At 51.4% G+C, this 19,885-nt stretch overlaps 1 protein-coding gene across 1 annotated transcript in view; it reads right to left on the bottom strand.

Annotated features, from left to right (window-relative positions):
• LOC147693352 (transient receptor potential cation channel subfamily M member 2-like) overlaps nucleotides 1-19,885 on the bottom strand; it is a 3,804,886-nt gene that overhangs the window by 2,998,497 nt on the left and 786,504 nt on the right. The gene's annotated exons all lie outside the window — the stretch shown is intronic.

Below are 19,885 nucleotides of genomic sequence, written 5' to 3' on the forward strand. Positions count from 1 at the left end.
ACAATAAGGACACACAAGCGCAGGAATAGATGTCGCCCCAATTGGCGCCCGCCCAATCAATATATCACATCAGGAGTTACAGTCTAGGTTGTCTACAGTATGATAGGATATGGAAGGGTTCATTATATAGCAACAAGAAAGGATCCAATGACACATAAGAAGGACACTCGTTACATGGGAAAAGTCATGACAGGATATGCGCCCTCAAACAATAATGGAAAAAGGAAGGAAACGCAAGTTCTGTAAGCATTCAATGAAAATGCAGTAAATCAAAATCTTAATAATGGAATCAATAAACCATGTGATACAGACTTAGACGCAAACCACAAAGAACGTCCCGTGAAAAACCAAACCCAACCTCCCGTCTGACCCGAGATATATAGGAAGAGAGAGAAAATAAGAATGAAGATAAGAAGAAGGCCATAGAAACAAAAAGAGAGAATAAAGACCCAAACCCCCCACCCTGCACGTCGAAGAGGCTACGGCCCACCCCCCCCTACTAACGTGCCTGTCGCCCCAAGAGAACCCACATAAGGAATTAGAGAGTAAGAAAAGACTAATCTAATCTAAAACTCTCATAGAGAAAGAAAAAGGGAAGGGAAAGTGGGGAGGAGCCCACCAAATACCAAATCTCCCGGACTCCGCCAGCCGAAGAACATCTCCCTTCCCATACACAGTAGCAAGGATAGATTCATGATTACCGGAGGGGGGCCAAATCCAATGTCCCCAAAACTCCCCAACCAACATTACACTATTCCACCCCATACATGAATAATCACAGTAAGCTTGAATCACAAATCGAGATGGGAAGGGATATTACTGTAGCACGTGCAGAGGAAGCGCCAAAGTCCGAGACTCCACCAGACAGTCCAACACAGTGCAGAATATAGAGACTCCTAGCCCTGGCCCGATCGCAAATGTCCGCCCAGCCATGGATCCCGGCCTGAGCCCACCGCAGATAAAACAAAGGAGCAAGATGGCCGCCCTCGGCAGAATTGAGTTATCAAAGGGCAAAATGTATTCCGCCAAGCACATTCAGTCTCACTGTCCCGAGAGAGTGGCAAATTCAGGGCAGACAGGCATTCCAGAGTGAGATACAAAAGTAACGGAGCCTGCGGGTAACAAATCTGCAGGAAAGACAGTCGCTGCACTGACGGCTCTGTGAACAATAGTTGCACTGCCCCGGATGAAATCTTGATATCCAGCAAGGATGGAAACAGTGTAGCGTTGCCAAAAGAAACATCTCCCATGTGTTCGGGTGGTAACATCGTAGCACAGTTGGAGCCAAATGAAAGCAGATCAGTACTGCGTGGGGAAGAAGTCGGTGGTAGAAGCGCCATTGATAGTAACACATCGTCAAGCCTCCTGCCCAGCAAATAGGAGCTTTCACACCACGCAGCCCTCAGGTCGGCGAGCGCTAACATAACAGAGCCGCAGGTCGGCTCAGGCGAAGGTTCCACTTCATACACAGCGTAATGTGCGGCTCGCGCCCCGGCACACCGATCAAAAGCCCCCCCGACAGCACATTTGTGGGTCGTAGCAGAGCCTTCACGCGCTACAACAGCGCCATCCATTTCCATCCCTCTGCTGGGAAAGCACGGGGTTAAGTCGGCAAGGTCCGCAAAACGAAACAGGGTCTCAGGTCACCGATACAGTGCAGGGCAGCCGGTAACGGAGGCACAGCAGGATGAGACACCCTCGATCGACCCAGAGCGAGGACGGGTCAGAGGCAGGCACCGTCAGCTGGCCACAGCCCAATGCGGGGAGTGCGCGGCGTTTCTCACCTGAGCATCCTCCACAGCAGATCGGCGGGGTAAATTCCAGGCAGCCAAAGGAAAGCCCTGTGAGAGGGGCCGATGGTTAAAGGCATTTGCGCGTTGCAAGGCAGGTCGTCAGCATTGCCCCGTCTCGACCGGGTCACGGAGCTCCAGCAGGCGCCATCTTAGCGGGTCAGCCCGGGTCTCAGCTCAATGTCCAGGAGCGGCCGCCGAAGCAGCTCGGCGATATCTCCAGTTGGGGGGCTGGCAGGGACCTCGGAGAAACGGCAACAGCCTCCGTTTACTTTCGCCGTTCTCCCGCAGCCACTCAGTGACAGGATGGATGGCAAAATTTACCTGCGGGAGACAAAGGCTCGCGGAGCCGGGAGACTACACGTCTGTCTCCTCCGCCATCTTGGCTCCTCCCCCTGATATTACTTTCTATTACGGAATTCAATCATAAATGTCAAGAACATTTGTATTTGTTGTTATTTTATAAGGGTGGAATTGCACTTAAAATATGCAGTAGCTCAGGAGTTTAAAATTACTTTCTTCTTGAACCATCTGGGAACTGGGAAACAATCACATTTTTCGGACATCTAAAATTTATGAACTTGAATTGAGGGGCGTGAGCATTGCAGCACCAAACCTAATTCACAAACGATATTCAGCCCAAAATGCTTCTGTTGAGCAAACCTTGTTCTGTCATTTCACCATTTAGATTCTTTCCAAGGGAATCGAGCCAAAGTCATCCCATTTAGGTAGATTTTCTATACTTGTTATCTGTTTCCTGGATTCTTTGATCAATAACTATTATATTAAGCTATTGGGATTCGTATGTTACTAGCCTGGCATTAGTGTGGCGTTGTCTGGAATATGCATTGACACACGACTGTTGGCTGCGCAGTATGTGCGCTTCTCCTGACCTGTGGAGTATCTGAATTTGCATGTCACACTGCTTTAGATTGTTGGAAGGGTGAACTGGTGGATGAATGTAAGAAACATGGGTAAGCTTGTAGAGATAAGGCGAATTTTTGTTAAGCTGAATGTATGCTTTATGGTTCTGTTTGTTTAAAGACTGTGATGATTGGTAGATTCTGGGCTTGAAACGAGGAGAGGTGAATTTAAGTGTCGGCAAGAAGAATGGAAGTGGTACTGAAGTTCCCCTCATACCGGGCTCACGCATGTTATGAAAGAAGTTCATGTTGGCTTCAGAGAACAACTTGTGTGATTTTACTCTGCTTTAGACACATTAGATGATATATCTATACACTGCACATTTAAGCTATCAGCTGAATACAAGGAGGCGTTGGTTATCTCTTTTGTCATGTTAAGCACAAACGCCATATTAACCAATATTTATTCATAATAATCACCATTTAATGTGTCCTTTTTTTAAACTAGATTGTGATGCTACATGGTATGAACCATGTTAAATGTTGAAAGCTCTGACCCTCCACTTAAGTTGGAAGTGATTGTGTGCTTTCAGTGTCGTCATGACAATCCTACTGTAGATGTATTTAGAGGTACTTGCATTAGTATTATGGCTCAGAATGGGAGCTGTATATTTTTTCAATTCATGAAATACCTTTTAAAAATATACCACTGAGAAACACTAGGTCGGTTCCTAAAGCTGCTCTATGGTCTGAGTTGTGCCAATCTCTTACTGTCTTCGATGGCATTAAGCCCACCCCTTGCTTGGACTAAGGTCTGGGCCTGAGAAACAATGTTTGACACAATACTGTGTTCCGGGCAACACTGCGTTCTTACAGGCTTTCTGCTTATTCTCGGCAGAGCAGCAGGACCCTCTGTTTTACACCTAGCTTTACATCCTCACGAAAATATGATCGTGTCACACACCAGGTGTGAGTAGTTCGCCCACTCCTGTATCTGTTTTTAATTTCTGATACAAAGCAAGTTCCAGAAGGTAAATGCAATAGCAAGACTAGTTGAGCAAGTCATAGGTGGCAGGGGAAAGGATAAGATGAAGTATCTGCCTCACCATTGATCAGCATGCTTGTCCTCTTCTTCGTGTAGGTTGAGGGTACTTCAGTCAGTAATGTAGGCTGATGGTAGCCCATGTGCCAGCCTTCTTTAAGATTACATGCCTCCCATTGGAAGTTCCGTCCTGTGTTGTAACCTCGGCTCTCTCTACCACTGCTAACCATTGTCTGTGACAGGTGTTTTACACAGCAAATGTCATAGTAACGTCCATGTATTAACTACCATTTGTATTTCGAAATAAGTTATGCTTGTAATAAAGAATGTTTCATAAAAGTATGCTGCATCATTGTATTTCTGTACCAAATAAGCATTTACAAAGCTTATAGACATGTCTTGGTTGTTGAAAGTATTCAGCTGCAATAAAAAAAAATACATTTTTAGGTTTAAAGTATTTTATTGAAGCAGGGTAAGGAAGGAAACAACATAACAAACATATAACTACAGGTGCCCCTCAGAATCAGTGCGCATGGTACAATAGATGCATAAAGGCAGTCCTTTCAATACGGTGGGCACAGTGGTGCCAGGATCTCACAGCCAGCGCACCTGTGGGTGAAAGCAAAAGGGGAAAAAGGAAACAGGAAAAGGGGGAACAACCCTTCCCCTCCCCCCACCCAGCCAACTGCCCCCCCCAACCCCCAAGCCCCCTCCCCCACCCCCTGTACTGTGCCGTCAACCACTCGCTCTCTCCCTGTGGCAGCCTATTGTCTCCCCCCACCACCAGTTGCCGGCTTGGACCGATTAATCAGGCGGATCTGGCGGCGGTGTCAGCCGCAGCAGTCTAAGATACCTAGGGCAAGTGATTTCCTTGAATTCTGAACTTAACAAATTATGGAAGGGTGCCCACAGCTCCTCAAAAGTGTCCACGTCCCCCGCCACCACTAGGGACAGCTTCTCCATGCCAAGGACATGCCACAATCTGTGTAGCCAGCCGACAACAGTGGGAAGCGTGGTAGTGCGCCAGTGTATGAGTATGTTCTGTACTGCTGACCCCAAAGCTATCGCTGTCTGTCTATCCCTCTTAGACCTTAGAGGGTACATTAATCCATTCGGCAAGCCCAGTAGGATATAGGCAGGGAGGCGGGGTAGTTCTATCCCAAAGCATTTATCAACCTCATTAAGGACCTCCTCCCAGTAAGGAGCCAGAAGGGGACAGTCCCACAATATATGAGTAAGTGTGCCAGTCTGACCACAGTTGCGCCAGCATGTCCCAGGTATCGAGCGGTCCATGTCATGTAATTTCTCAGGAGCGCGATACCAATAGGTTGTGATTTTGGTGAAGGTCTCTGTGAGTCCAGTGTGATAGGCGGAGTGACGCGCTCTGTAGGAGATTTGGTCCCATTCAGTATGGCTCAGCACTCGACCAAGCTCCCGTTCCCACCGCTCCCTACCCGGGTTGTAGATGTGAAAGGGGGGGGGGTTGCAACATCCTACACAAGTCAGAGATGAGCTTGGCGTCCGACGAGCGAGTCACGAGCCAGCGCTCATACGCTGTGATCGTCCGGTCTGCAGTCGCGCGCACCTGAAGCTGTAGCGCCCAGTGACGTGCCTGCATATACCGCATGCGTTCTGTTTCGGGGAGGCCATAATCCCGACGCAAGTCCTGAAAGGGAACGACACCCTCCGGGCCATATAGATGAAATAAAGTGAAGCATCGGGCCGCCCGCCAGTGGTCATAGGCTCCAGGCTCCATACCCGGGCCGAAGTCCGGGTTACCAATCAGTGGCGTGAAGGGAGAGGGAAAAGTAGTGAGGTCGTGCTTGGTGGCGTCACGAAGGAGGCTTAAAGGTTAGGGGGCCGATGGGCCCTCTTCAGGAAAGGCACCTCTTGTAGCGTTCTGCCTGCTACCGCCTGGTCCTGAAACAGCCAGTGTTTGTCCGATTCCCACCGGCTCCACTCCACCAAATAACGCAATTGAGCGGCCTGAAAATACTTCTGTAGGTCCGGTATCCCAAGTCCACCAGACTCCGGCGCCAGTGTGGCAATGGTTCGTTTGATCCTAGGCCTACGGCCCTGCCACACAAAACGTGCGATGGCCGACTGAGTCTCCGCAAGCCATCCTTTGGGGGGCTGTAGCGGGAGCGCCCTGAACAGGTACAGGACCTGTGGCAGGAGGGTCATCTTCACTGCGGCCACCCTGCCCAGCAGCGACAACGTGCCCCTATCCCAACGGGCCAATTCCTCCTTGATCTTTGCACTCAAAGCTGTGTAGTTGGCTGTGACCATCGCGGGGAGAGAGGGTGCCAAAAGAATCCCCAAGTACGGAATCCGGTCCCCAGACCAGCTCAAGGGGAATAGCCTCTGCAGGTCAGCTCTGGTGGCGCTAGTCAGCGAGATATCAAGGGCCGCAGACTTTCCAAGGTTCACCTTGAAGCCCGCCACCGTCGCAAAGATGTCCAGTTCTGTGATACATGCAGGCAGGGACCTCCGCGGGTCGTCGAGTGTCAGGATTACATCGTCCGCATAGAGACTGAGAGCATGATGGAACTCTCCCATCCGGACTCCTATGACGTCGGGGTTCTGGCGAACCCTTTGCGTGAACGGCTCCATATAAAGAGCGAAAAGCAGAGGGGACAGTGGGCACCCTTGTCTGGTACCACGCTCTATTGGGAAGTGCCGAGAGCTGCACCCGTTCACCCGGACTACCGCAGATGGGAAACGGTAGCAATTGAAAACCAGGTGCCTGAACTTCTCGCCGACCCCAAACTTGCCCAGGACCTTCTCCAAATAAGGCCAGTGCACCCTATCAAACGCCTTTTCCGCGTCAATGGAGAGGAGCATGTGTTCCCGGGGAATCCTCGAGGCCTTCTCCAGAATATGGGTCACTCTCTTCGTATTGTCTACAGTCTGCCTGCCTGGTACAAAGCCGGCCTGATCCGGGTCGACCATGCCCGGGAGATGGAGCGCCAGACGTGCTGCCAGAATACTAGGGAAAACCTTCAGGTCTGTGTTCAAAAGTGAGATTGGGCGGTAGGACCCGCAAGCAGTCCGGTCCTTGCCCGGTTTTGGAATCACAGAGACCGTAGCCTGAAGGAAGTCAGGGGGGATGGCACCCGGCTCCGAGAATGTATTAAAAAGACGCGTCAAAAGAGGCGCGAGCTCCTGGCAGAAGGTCTTGTAGAAGAGAGGGATAAAACCATCGGGTCCCGGGGCCTTACCATTCTTAAGCCGGGAGATCGCCGTAACCACCTCCTCAATCCGGATCTCCCGCTCCAGATATTGGGCCTGATCCGGCGTCAGCGACGGGAGCGACACCGAGTCTAAATAGTCTGTTTCAGCTCGTGCTGAGGGGGCCACGCCAGCGTAGAGGTCGGCGTAGTAGTTGCAAAATACTTCCGCGATCTGCCCGTCCTCCGTGACCGACCCCCCAGCGGGGGCAACTAACTCCTTCACCCGGTGCTGTTGATGTTGCACCCTGAGCTTGTGCGCCAGGAGCCGGCCGCACCTGTCCCCGCCGGTGTAATACTTGTGCTTCAGGCGAAGCACCGCGTACTCCGCTCTGTCTGTGTCAAGAGCGGACAGGAGTTTCCTGGCGGCCTTCAATTGTCTCCAGACCCGGGGGGCACCCGTCCTGTTATGTACCTGTTCCATCTCCCGCACCTGTCGAGTAAGCTCGTCCCTCTTGAGCTGGCGATCTTTGTTCTCCGCAGAGGAGATAGCGATAAATTCGCCACGGAGCACAGCTTTCAGGGCAACCCATTGCGTCGCGCGGGTAGTGTCGTCGTTGTCGTTTACGCGCTGAAAGTCCGCTACGGACGCACGGATCTGTTTCACCGTCGATTGCCTGTGCAGTAACGTGTCCCTGAGACGCCAGAACCCCCTCGAACGAGCCACTTGAGGTAGGCGGAAGGTGCCCTCCACCGGTGCATGGTCGGAGAGAGAGAGGACCCCCATGTCGGCGCTCGAGGCCAGTTCGAACATCGGGCCCGTCACTAGAAGATGATCCAGCCTCGCGTAGGACTTGTGGGAGAAATAGGAATATGCGCGGGTCGCGGGGTGGAGGCGGCGCCACATGTCGTGCATATCAAGCTCCTCCAGTCGGGTACGAACTGAGCCCGAAAGCTCCCCCGACTGGTGGCGCCGCTGCACCGACCTGTCCAGAGATGCATCAAAAACTACATTCAAGTCCCCCCCAAGTACAATGTGCCTGTCAGGAGTGGATGCCACATCTTCCAGTGCCCTGTGCAGAAATTGGTCCTGATGGTCATTGGGGCTGTATATGGAGCCTACAGTAAACACCAAGCCCTCCACCTTGATCCTATATGCCAGGAGTCTCCCCTTCTGCTCCGCTACTTTCTGCAAGACCTCCCCCCTGAACCTATTTGATAACAGAAGCACCACACCTGCTGTTTTAGAGGCACTGGAAGAAAAGAGTTGCGTGGGGAACTTAGGGGTGCGCATCCTGGGACAGTCCTTGGCCAGCAGGTGGGTCTCCTGCAGTAGGCAGATGTCGGCCTGGGAGTTCTCTAACAGGGACAGGACAGCCCGCCGTTTGACCGGATTATTCAGCCCCTTCACATTCAGAGTAACAACTTTAAGGGCCATCACGGAGGGGAACACCAGAAACGCACATGAAGGCGGGCAAGGCCCACCAGGCAAAACTCAAAGGCCCCAGCAAGGGGCACCATCGCACAGAGAAAGCAAACCTCCCAACGGCACAGTACAGTCCCCGAACCCCAAAACTCCCCAACCGTGTGAACCCCCCCCCAGGACCCCGCACTCCCAGCACCACACTCCCCCCAACCCCCCCCTCCCAGCAAACCCCCAAACCCGAAACTTCCCCTGCCAACTCCCCTTCCCTCCCCCGCGCCCCAAACCATTCAAAAAATTTCATTGTCCCAGTCCGGTCCTTAGCGGACAAGGCCGTGGAAAGTCGATCAAGTGGACGTCCAGCCACCACCACCAGCACTCCCGCCTCCCCCTACCCCTAGAACCCCCGCACCTGCAATGATGAAAAGCTAATGGAGACTCCCCCCGGAGTAAGTTCAGGCCGTCATGGCCACATCGCCGTTCGTCGTTGCCCTGGAGGCCTCCTGGATGGCGCTCGACATGTCTGCTCGAATCGTGGGCGAGTCAGGCCTCGCAGGCGGCGGGGATCGCCTCTCTCCGATCTGTTGCCAGCCGTCTCGAGTGCTTCGCCTGCGGCGAGGCGCCGGGGTGTCCGCGTCCGAGGCCGTGATCCCCAATACTCTGCAGACATCCTGGAGGGACCGAAGCTGATGCAATGTTCCATTCCATCGGAAAATCAAACGGAAGGGGTGCCCCCATGAATACTGCGTTTCGTGCTCCCTTAGGAAGTCCGTGGCAATCTTAAAGGTTTTCCTCTTCTGTAACGTGATCGTGGATAAGTCCTGATAAAGAGCCACCGGGTGATCTCTGAAGCGGAAAGGCTGCTGCCGCCGCGCCTCGCAGAGAATCCGCTCCTTCAAGGGGAAGTCCGGCAAGAAGGCCAATATGTCCGGGGGGGGGGCGCCGAGGCCCTGCGAGGTTGGCCAACCCTGTGCGCCCTGTCGATTCGTATTTGGAAGTCCTCGGACTCTCCCAGGATTTCGCGGAACAGGGCTCCCAAGTAGGCAGCCACGTCCTCGCCCTCTTCGTTGGACGGAACACCCCGGACCCTGATGTTGTTCCGCCTGGACCGGTTTTCAAGGTCCTCGGCGTGGGCCTGTAACTCGATCTGTTGTTCCCACAGCCGCAGGACCTCTTGCTGCAAGTGGGTGATCTCCTCGTCCCTAGAATGACCAGCCGCCTCCACGGTGTTAACTCGCTCCCCCAGGGAGTCCACTTCTCTCCGGACTTCCCGAACCTCTCCAGCCACCTCCTGCTTCAAAGTCTGAAAATCCTCCCTCAAGGAGCTAAACAGGGACTCCAGGAACGATCGGGTCACTGGGGGCTCTCCGCCGTCGGCGCCCCTTGAGCTGGCCGGGGGGCTCGGGGCAGGTTGGGTCCTATCTTGTCTCGGGGCGCCGCGTCCCAACATGTCCGGCAAAGTCCGGTCGCCTCTCCTCTGCCCCCTGGCATTCGACATCTGGGAGAGGTGGGAATCGCCGATGACCACAGCTTCGGCGAGTAGGCGCCACAGGCCGGGGCAGCTGAGCAGCAGAAGCTGGCCGGCCCCACAGTCACTGGTAAGGGAGCACTGCAGGCTAGAGGCCCCGCTCGAGGCCGGGAGGCTGCTCCGTGTTCTTCAAAATGGCCGCCCGTATCAGGCAATGGAGCCAACGCCCAGGAATCGAGGCCGACCCCCGTCGCGGGTCCACATGCAGGGGGCACATTTAAGGGGCAGGCTCGCAGAGCGCGAGGCAACCGGGGCCGGTTCGCCAAGATGTGCAAATATGCTGGAAGCACGACCTCACTCCGTTGCGGCCAGGAGGGGACCGGAGCAGCCACGTGGGGCAGGCCTTCTCGATCTCCGGCCTTGCGTAGTTGCCGTAGGTCGGCTACGTCTCCGCGGCCACCGTCTACTCAGCTCCGCTCCGCCGATGAAAGCTGTTTCGGCACCCACCTAGGCGCCGGTGCGCGGGCACGCCGGCAGGCCGCCCGCAGTCGCTGGATCACCACGCCAAAACGCCAAGCCTTGAGGTCTCGCGGCTCTCGGGCCTCCCGCAGGTCTCTCGGCGGTCACCGCTTCGGCCGGCACCCAAGCAGAACCACCGCCGCGGCAGGACAACTGGGGCTCACCGACTGTTCTGCACCACCACGGGGATCATCAGGTGCGTTAGCCGCCCGATCTGGGGGAGATCAGCGACGGTGAGTGGTGCAGGGTTTCCAGGGGCTCGGGAGCTCTCGGCAAGTGCATCCTCTCAGCCCGCCAACTTGGCCACGCCCCCCCCCAAAAAAAATATATTTTTTAAAAAAAACGTTATCTACCTGTAACTTTAGTTCTCCAGTATTGGAACTTTCATAGATTTACATGCTTGAATCATTCCCCGTCATCGAGATGGAAGTCCCCGGTATATAAAAATAGCAATGCAAAGCCATTACAAACTAGAAACCAGGCCTAGGCCCATTCCAATTTTGTAACATATCCACCTCTTTTTGTAAAAGAGACAAAATAAAATCAACAACCAATCAGAATAGCCTCACCCCTTAGAACCTTCCTGATAAAACCTCAGACCTTCAGATTTTCTACTGCACACTGTGCTACGGAGTCTGCACTGAGTTCTGCTCAGTTTTTCCTTATTACTACTTTTGAGAAAATTCTTCAGTACCTTGTTCAACAGATTACTCAACTTTTTTGGTCTGTTCCCTTTTCATCATGACACACAAAGAGAAAAAAGACCTTTTTAGAGCTAGTGCCACCTGCTCTAAAAAGATACTTAATGTGGATGACCCTCATAAAGATTGCATATATTGCCTGTATCCAGACCACAAGGCCAAGGACTGCAAGGTATGTCAACCTTTTCTACAAAAACTCTGAGGGACCATGAGGGGCGTCTTCTTACCTGGCTCCAAAAGCTAAAATCCAGAATAGATCCAGTCTCTAGTGATGACAGTGATGAGGCCTCATTTGCTGCTCCTCTAGAAGATCTGAGAAAAGAAGAAGATCTGACCCTGCTTCTCCTGAGGAGCGCCCTCACAAAGCCTCTAAAAAGATCTCTCATGGGTCTGACAGGCCCAGTCAATCTAAATCTCCTCGCCAAGGTAAAAAGGAGAGGAAGGGACTTACAACAGGAGACAGTGGTGTGAGGAAGTCGAGCTCTGTTCCTCCTCCTTCCCCTCCTGAGGGAAGAAAAGTGTTCAAAAAACCCTCCTCAGTTCCTCTTGAGGAGCGACAGGAGAAAAAGTCTCCATCGTCGACGAAGCTTTTGTCGATGAAACCGCTGACAATGAAACCGTCATTGACATCGTCGACACGGAGTGACAAGGACCAGTCTCTTAAACTTTCATCTTCTACTCTGACGACGGGATTGTCGCCGAGAGCTTTGGCGCAGTCGATGAAGGCAGTTCCAACTCCATCGATGGTGGAGGCGACAACGGCAGTGACGGCGACAGCAACGAAGATGACGACGGCAACAGAGACAACAGCGTCGACAACGACAGCAGTGTTGACGGTGACAACACCGTCAACGTCGGTAACGTCGACAGTATCGATGGCAGCGCAGTCAATGAAAATATCTACATCGTAAACGGGGATAAAAAATTCTGCAGGAAAGGATAGAAGGCACCAGATGACACCTTATGCCACTTCTAGCAAGGAGACCCCTCTATTAATCTCTCACCGCCTGGAAGAAGAGGAGCAATTTGAAACTAAATAAGTTCCAATTCTGGAGTAACGATTGTTTCTTTATAAAATTCCTCTAGGAAATAAATAATTTAATAGGTGATGATTCTGTATACTTTTGGAAGGTAAACAAGCCTATGCACTCAATAGAATTTTGGAGCGATACATCAGACAGCCAGTATTATGAAGTGAGAGAAAAATACGCTTCTGGTTGAGGCCAAGCCCACTTTATCTATATTTTGAAGAATGTTTTTGTCCTAGCTTATGGTGCCTGCGTTGTGGGGCCATTACTTTAAAAAAAGCAAAAGTAAAAGAGAAAAGCAAGATGTTATGTAAGAAAAAACTGTGACCTAATCAACCAAGCCTGTGGGGTCCAACTGACTATCCAAGGGGGCCTGTCTAAATTGTATGTTTGAGGAGTCCGGGGGACAAGTGCGGAACTCTAGGGCAAAGAGGTTTGCAAATAAATCTTTCCTAACAAAGGTCAACTCAATGCAATCTTTCGATTGGTTAGGGAAGGAAAGTCTACGCGCCCTGATGATATCCTCCCTAATCAAGGAGCGGCAACCCCTGACATGCCTAATCCAATGTATAACTTTGGGGCATATTATCTAGGGGGTTTATCTCCGCTTTTTTGGCTTTAAAAGCCAAGAAAGCGGAGATAAAATTATCTCCCTATTACCAAGCTGTCGCTAACACCAGTTAGTGACAGCTAATAGGAGATAGCGACCATCTTGGGCCCCGCTTTGCATGTCAGTGATATTTATCACTAATGACATGCAAAGTGGGCGTGCCAAGATGTTAGCGACTGGAAACAGTCCCTAACATCGCTATCTCCTATTACCAACTTTTGGAGATATTCGCGCTAAGCGCGAATATCTCCAAAAGCTAACACCTGCCCTGAGCAGTTCTTAGCCATGTTATCCAATGGGAGGTGGATAACATGGCTAAGAGCATTTGCTCGATAATGCATGAATATCGCTGACTTTTCAGCGATATTCATGCATTGCAGCCGTTTTTTATCGCATTTGCGATAAACCTTGCTAATAGCAAGGTTTATCTGCGATAAAAATCGCCGATGTGCGGCGATAAGTTTTGTCTCTAAACAAGTTAGAGACAAAAATGATCGCTAGTTGTTGGTAATATGCCCCAGAGTTTGTTAATGTGTCCGCATGTTCCCTGCTTCTACCAGTGTCTAGTTTGGGCACATTTGTCATGAAGATTTTGTCTGGATCAACATTCTGTCCCCCCCACCTCGTGTAGGTGCTTCTCTGCTGGGAATTAGCTTCCAGGGGATACAACTCTCTACCACCCAGAGAGTGGTTATTGAGCTCCCTCAGGGGCCTTGGGTTTGCAGGATGGTCAGTTGCGGCACAGGTGTTGTTACTATGCACCTGTCTAAAATTATGTATTGGTTTGGGAAGTAAAGGTCCGTTTTTTTGGACTTCGCCATCACAGAGTACAACCCCTTGCCAGATTTACCTCCATCAATTAAGGGCCTAGAAATTTCTCCCTCTACGACAGGTTTTTGTCTATGTTGTGGTGGATAACTCGGTTGGTTAATGGTGCAATTTGGGCAACCGAGATTCCTTTTTATCAGTTGCCTAACCATTACGTACAAATCCTCAATAGCCACCTTCATGACCCCTATTTCGGAACCTAGCAGCTGCTCTAGGGCTGATGCTTCCTGATTTTCTACGGTGGGAGTCTTTATCTGACATGCTAGGCTTACTGGGTGAGTCTCAGTTATCTTGAAATATCACTTCCTCTGAGTTGTTAGCAACGCATATCTATTTTTACACACAATTATGGGGTCAATGTGACGGCAGTTACTATCTGTCACCACAACAGGAGAGCTTGGGAGAATAGTGACTGAATCTGCGGGTGCGAGGCTTGTACAGGGAGCAGAGGGAGAATCACCCATCTGCCCTTGTTTCTGTTCCAAATCTTTTTTTCGCTGGGTGCGCCCTCTTTTGTGTGGTTTGAGAAACATATTTGGAATAGCTTCAGTTTGGCTAGATCACTCGCTAATAGGTTGCGTCAATCCTTGTGTATCTCTATTCGTATTTATTCTCGCATTGGTATCTATTACTAGTATATCTTCACACTCCTCAACGAGTGTGTCGATTCTGTCCATAACACAAGGATTTCCAGCTTGCTTGGATGACTTTCTAGCTTTTTTCCCCTTGCGTAATCTACCGCTATCACCTTCTTCACCATTACTCCCACTACTCCCACCACCCTCCATGTTTTTTTTTCCCCGTAGATCAAAGTGGGGAAAACAATATATTAAAAGAGCAAGTGTACAATTGTAAAAACAAACACCAGTGCTGGGACAAAAGGTTTTTGTTAAGGGCTTAGCAAAGAGCAGTAATAGGCTAGCACATACACTCTAGTTGTCTGTGTAGCAAAATTACAGGAAATAGGTTCAGATTTAACAACAAATCCCGCTCAGTCCTACTCAGTCCAGCTCTCAATTACGAGGGTGTAGAAAAAGGATGCACAGTACCTCTGGCACAGAAGAGTTGCCACCAAAATGATCAGGGTTCAGAGGCCAGATGACAGAGGGGTCGCCCAGCCCAGCCTCTTCCGGGCACCGACGGGCAAGGACGGGCCCGCCCTTGGCCCGGGCTTCGCCCGACGGGCCAGCGCGCGTCCCGCGGATGCGGGTGCCGCGAGTGCTTTCACCCCCTCCGGCACGAGAAAACTAGCGTCGGTGCCTCCTGGCGCAGCAGGGTCTCTTGGGGCTTGTAGTCCCCCTGGCAGGTCAGCAACTGTGGTCAAGGCGGCTCCCAAGGATGTGTGTACCGCAATTGCTTTCACCCCCTCCGGCGCTGAAAAACTTGCATTGGCGCCTCCTGGCGCAGCAGGGTCTCTTGGAGCTTGTAGTCCCCCTGGCAGGTCAGCAACTGTGGTCAAGGCGGCTCCCCTGTTGTACCATCCGAGTGTGAGTTTGTGTAAAGCTATAAGGGGGTCTACCATCCCACAACAGGTATCACTGAAGGCCCTCTATCTCCTTGAAATATCTAGCTGGGACCAGATCCGGGGAGTTCTGCAGGACGTAGAGGGAGCGCGGCATGGACATCATTTTGAAATAGTGCTGCTCCTCCCAGCTCGCAACGTCCCGCTTAAGTCTCTGCAGTGGGGTAAGGATATTACACTCGTAGTAGAGTGCAGCGTCGGAGGTGATAAAGATACCCAAAAATTTAAAGCCTACTCTTGTCATTTGGATAGGGCCGCCCCTAGGTGGGGAGGGAGGATCCCCATGAAGAACATAAAGCAGTGACTTGCCACAATTGATCTTGTACCCCGAGTTTTTCCCAAAGTTTGTGAAGATGTTAAGTACTACATGGAGCGATGTTTTCGGGGAGGCACGATATAAAAGGATGTATTCCGCGTATAACGAGATGCAGTCCTCCCACTCCTACATCCACTTGAGTCCCCTGATCATTGGATCTCTGAGGATCCATGCCGCTAATGGCTCCAGGGAGAGCACAAAGGGCGAGAGCAGGCAGCCTTGGCGGGTCCCTCGCCCAGAGTGAATATCTCTGATTTCTTGTTGTTGACTACTACTTGTGCCAAAGGGGCCGAGTAGAGAAGCCTCACCCATCCGATGAATCTGGGACCAAATCCCAACTTTGCCAGGACTGCAAAAAGGTATGGCCATTCAATGGTATCGAAGGCCATTGTGGCATCCAGCAAAACCACTATAGCTTCTTCCTGAATTGTGTCCAATCTCCCCAGCACACCATGTAATCTTCATAAATGTAATGCTGTATTCTGGTGTAGCATGAAGCCTGACTGGTCCGGGTGTACCAATTTCCATATGACCTGGTTTAGACGATTAGCCACTAGTTTTGCCAGTATTTTGGGTTCTGCATTCAGCAGGGAGATGGGCCTATAAGAGCAGCACTCGTCTCTTGGTTTTCCTTCCTTATGAACAGTGAGCAGTGTTGCCACCCTTTGGTCATGTGGGAGTTGACCCCGTTACCGACTCTCCTCATACATGGCTATAAGGTGCGGGGCAATTTTATCTAGCTTTAGTTTGTACAGTTCAATTGGCAAACCGTTGGGACCCAGGGCTTTGCCGGGTTGGAGGTTCCTAATCGCCTGGGCTATTTCGTCGACCTTAAGGGCACTGTCTAAAATTTGCTGTTCCTCCTCAGACAGTGTGGGTAGGTTCATATCAGCAAGAGGGGCTTTTGAATCTTCCTCCGGTAAGTCTGAGCTACTTTAGTATACCACCTTGTAGTGCTCTGCGAACTCTTTGACTATGGCCTGGGGATATGTTATCTTTTCACCAGAGTGGGTTATCAGGTCTGGTACCAGCCTACTCACCCTCTCCTTCCTGTCTAGCCATCCAATCAATTTCCCTGCTTTATCTCCCTGATCATATATTCTGCCCTCTTTGTCCCTCCCTAAAGTTTTGGCCATATCTGTAGCAAGGCTTTATACTCTGCCCTTTTGCGTTTCAGGGTGTGGAGTTTCTCCTGCAGGTCAACTTCTCCGACTTCGTCCTCAAGGCGGAAGAGTTCTCCTTCAAGGTGGGCCAGATCTTTGAACTTCTCTTTTCGCGCTTCGGCAATTGACAAGAGTGCCTGCACCTCATTACGGTTTTAAAGGCTTCCCAGAGAATTAGAGACGATCCTACCGATCCCTCATTTTTCTGGCAATAGTGGTCCAGGGCTAGGAGGAGTGCAGCTTTCATTGTAGGGTTACGAAGGTTCCATGGGATAGTGGGCGCAACAATTCCCACTATTTTTTCACCCAGGACCAAATGGGTCCACACTGGAGAGTGGTCAGAAATCCCTCTGGCCATGTGTCATATTGCACGTACATTGGCTATTTGGGGCGCAGGCATCAGCAAGTAGTCTATTTTGGAGAGGCTAGTATGTGCCCCTGAGTGGAACATGTATTGTTTACTCTCTAAGTGGTATGCCCTCCAGACATCAGTGAGGCCTAATGCTTCTAAGAAGTTTGTGAGCCAGCAACTCTCAGCCCCAATGTCTCGGGCGGATAGCGATCAAGGGGGCCAGAGACTACCGAGTTGAAGTCTCCTTCCACCATCAAGTGGCCCTCTGAGAATGAGGGCACATTAGTACCTAAGTCCTTGAAGGTCTGGCCCTGTAGGCCCGGTGGCACATATAAGATCATCACTGTAAGTGTGTGTCCCTCCCATTGCCCCGAGATTGCTGCAAACAGACCCAGTTCGTCGGTCCAAGTGCGTTGTATATGAAGTGGAAAGGAGTGCTAGACAGGATGACAACCCCCCTCGACCCGAGGTAAAACCTGAGTGAGCCATTAGAGTGTATCCCTATCTATTTAGAGCTTTGCAGGTGTTACTCACCAGGTGTGTATCCTGGAGTAGCACTACTTCAGGGGAATGTCACTGGATATATTACAGTTCAATACTACATTTTACTTTATTTCCGAGCCCATTGACATTCCAATTAAGGAGCTTAAGGCTTTTGTCCCATTTAGGCTAGAATGAGCCATGTCTTGTGCCCGTCGTCTTTTGTTCTGCTGTGTCAATGGAATTTCTGTGTTGTAACGGTCTATTCTCCCCCCACCAACTCCCCTCCCTGTTCCCCAATACCCTGTATGAATGACTAGTCCCCTCCCCCCAACATAACAAGCAGAAAGCCCCCCGAACTACAACCCCCATCCTGCTACCCTGCATTGTAGGCTTAAACTAACCCACATCCCCAACTAGCATGGCACCTGTCACCCAGAAAACAGTCAACTACGAGAGGGGTTGCAGAGCATTGCCTACAGTTGGCTCCGCAAAGCCCCGCTCCAGCCCAAATCCAGGAAACAAACCTGTTGCATGTAGGAGAGTTGGGTCTGCAATCCTATGGTCACCCCAGATTTTTGCTTTTTGCTTCACTGGTTTACGACTTTCCCTGTCTGTGGGCCTGCTAATCAGACCCACAGCCTAGCTGTTCTCTCTCTAAATTGACACACATGTACTTTAGGTGCATTTACCAATTGGTATTGGGTCACTCTTGTAAGTCCTTGTACAGTGTACCATAGGTACCCAGGGCATAAGTGTACCCAAGGCCTACCAGTGGCTGCAGCATGTATTGTGCCACCCCTGGCTGGCCATCTAAACAGACACAACTGGCTGGTAACAAAGCTGGGGCAAGGTGGTGTAATCACCCTTTGCTGTAGATATATTATACCTATATCTAACCCCCAAAATGGACATATATACTCCTATAAATCACTCCTATGGCAGGCCTTATCAATCCTGAAGGCAGAGTGCTTGGAATCATGTGAGATGGTGCTCTAGTATGAGCTGAGCCTGTCTGCAGCTTTCAGAACCAAGTCCTTATAGCTGTTCCATGATAACGCTATACCATATACTCTTAAGTGCATTATAATCCTCGCGGTTACTGCTAACTTTGGCATAGCATTATCAAAACATGTCGAGTAAGGTGTCATACAAATTGGAATACTACCCCCTCGCCAGTTCTGGCGACAGGGGTAGTATTCCACCCTTTTAGAGGGACACGACATGTATGTAACTGAGAACCCCAGTTAAAGTTAAACAGAGCCTCAGCATCACAAAATGGATGCTGCCACCACAGACACAAGTCTGACCTCCTGCTGCTGGGAGTCCTTCCAGCGAGGGAGGCCTGGATGCTGGCACCACCCCAGACAGGATTTTGTGTAATGAGGTAGGCCAGGCTGAAAGGAATGAGACATGCCTGGGGCACACAAGGTGTCCCTGTGCATACCCCAGTTCAAACCAGTTGCTGGGGCACTCCAGCCCCAGCTCTGGAGCGAAACCGGACAAAGGATAGGGGTGTAACCACCCCCCTTCCTGGTCCCACCCATAGGAGGGACCTAGTCACAGTACAGACCCCTTTAGGAGAATAAAGGTAGGAGCTGGTCCCATTCCAAATTAGATTATCCTGAAACTCTGGACTTCGACGTTCTGCTCCACAGAAGACTGAAGAAAATCTCCCTTGTGGCCAAGGAGTGACCACCCTGCACAAGCAGGCACCATCAAGCGTCCTAGCGGTTCACTTTGTCGTCCTTCCTGGTGGAACCAGACTTCAGAGCCCAACGAGACCCGGATTCCAGACCTCTCCAACCTCCACCTACATCTGCAGCACAGCTGAGATCCGTGGGTGCGACGAGACACGTGGGACCGGCCATCTTGGAGAAACTGCACTTTGCTTCCAGCACACCTTCTGAGGCATCCTCGAGTAAGTGCTTTGGGGATTGAGAAGCCTGAGCCCCGAGCAGCCCCGGCACCGAAGACCAGCCCTCCAGCATCCACGAGACCTGCGTGGGGCCCTTTTGCTTGGTTGCTGCTCCACGCGTTGTCTGGTCACTTGCCGGCTGGCTCGTGGCCTCCTAGACGACGATCCTTGAAATCTACACCGCTGGTCTGGTTGCTCCAGACTGGCCCTTACTTCCTTCCAAAAGAGAAGCACCCCGGACCCTCCTGGTCCGCACCAGACGCCACCTTCACTCACCACGTGAATTTCCTTTGCCAAGGCCTGTTGACTCTGAATCCGGAACAGACACCGCCGACAGCGAGAGCCTGTCTGGGACAGCTCGTGCCTTCATCCTGGTCGTCGAAGACACCTCCTGGTCCACGTGGCTGCAGAGTCAAGCGTCCACTCTTCACCTGATCGCGACAACAGCATCTGGTTCCTTCCTGGTTCCACTCCGGTCACTGGCTAGTGACTTTGAACACTGTCCCCTCTGCTTTCAGGTCTCCATCTTCCTCGATCCACCCTTGGATCGTTCCGGACATCTTCCCCCTGGTTGCATGCAGCATCTTTCTCCAAGACTCAATTGACTTCGACGCGGAAACCCGACACACTTTCACACCTATGCACCCGCAGCCCGTGGGTGAGGCAACCAGAGCATTTCGGTGCTCAAGAGT

Source organism: Lissotriton vulgaris, chromosome 8, assembly GCF_964263255.1.
Source record: "Lissotriton vulgaris chromosome 8, aLisVul1.2, whole genome shotgun sequence".
Taxonomy (NCBI): domain Eukaryota; kingdom Metazoa; phylum Chordata; class Amphibia; order Caudata; family Salamandridae; genus Lissotriton; species Lissotriton vulgaris.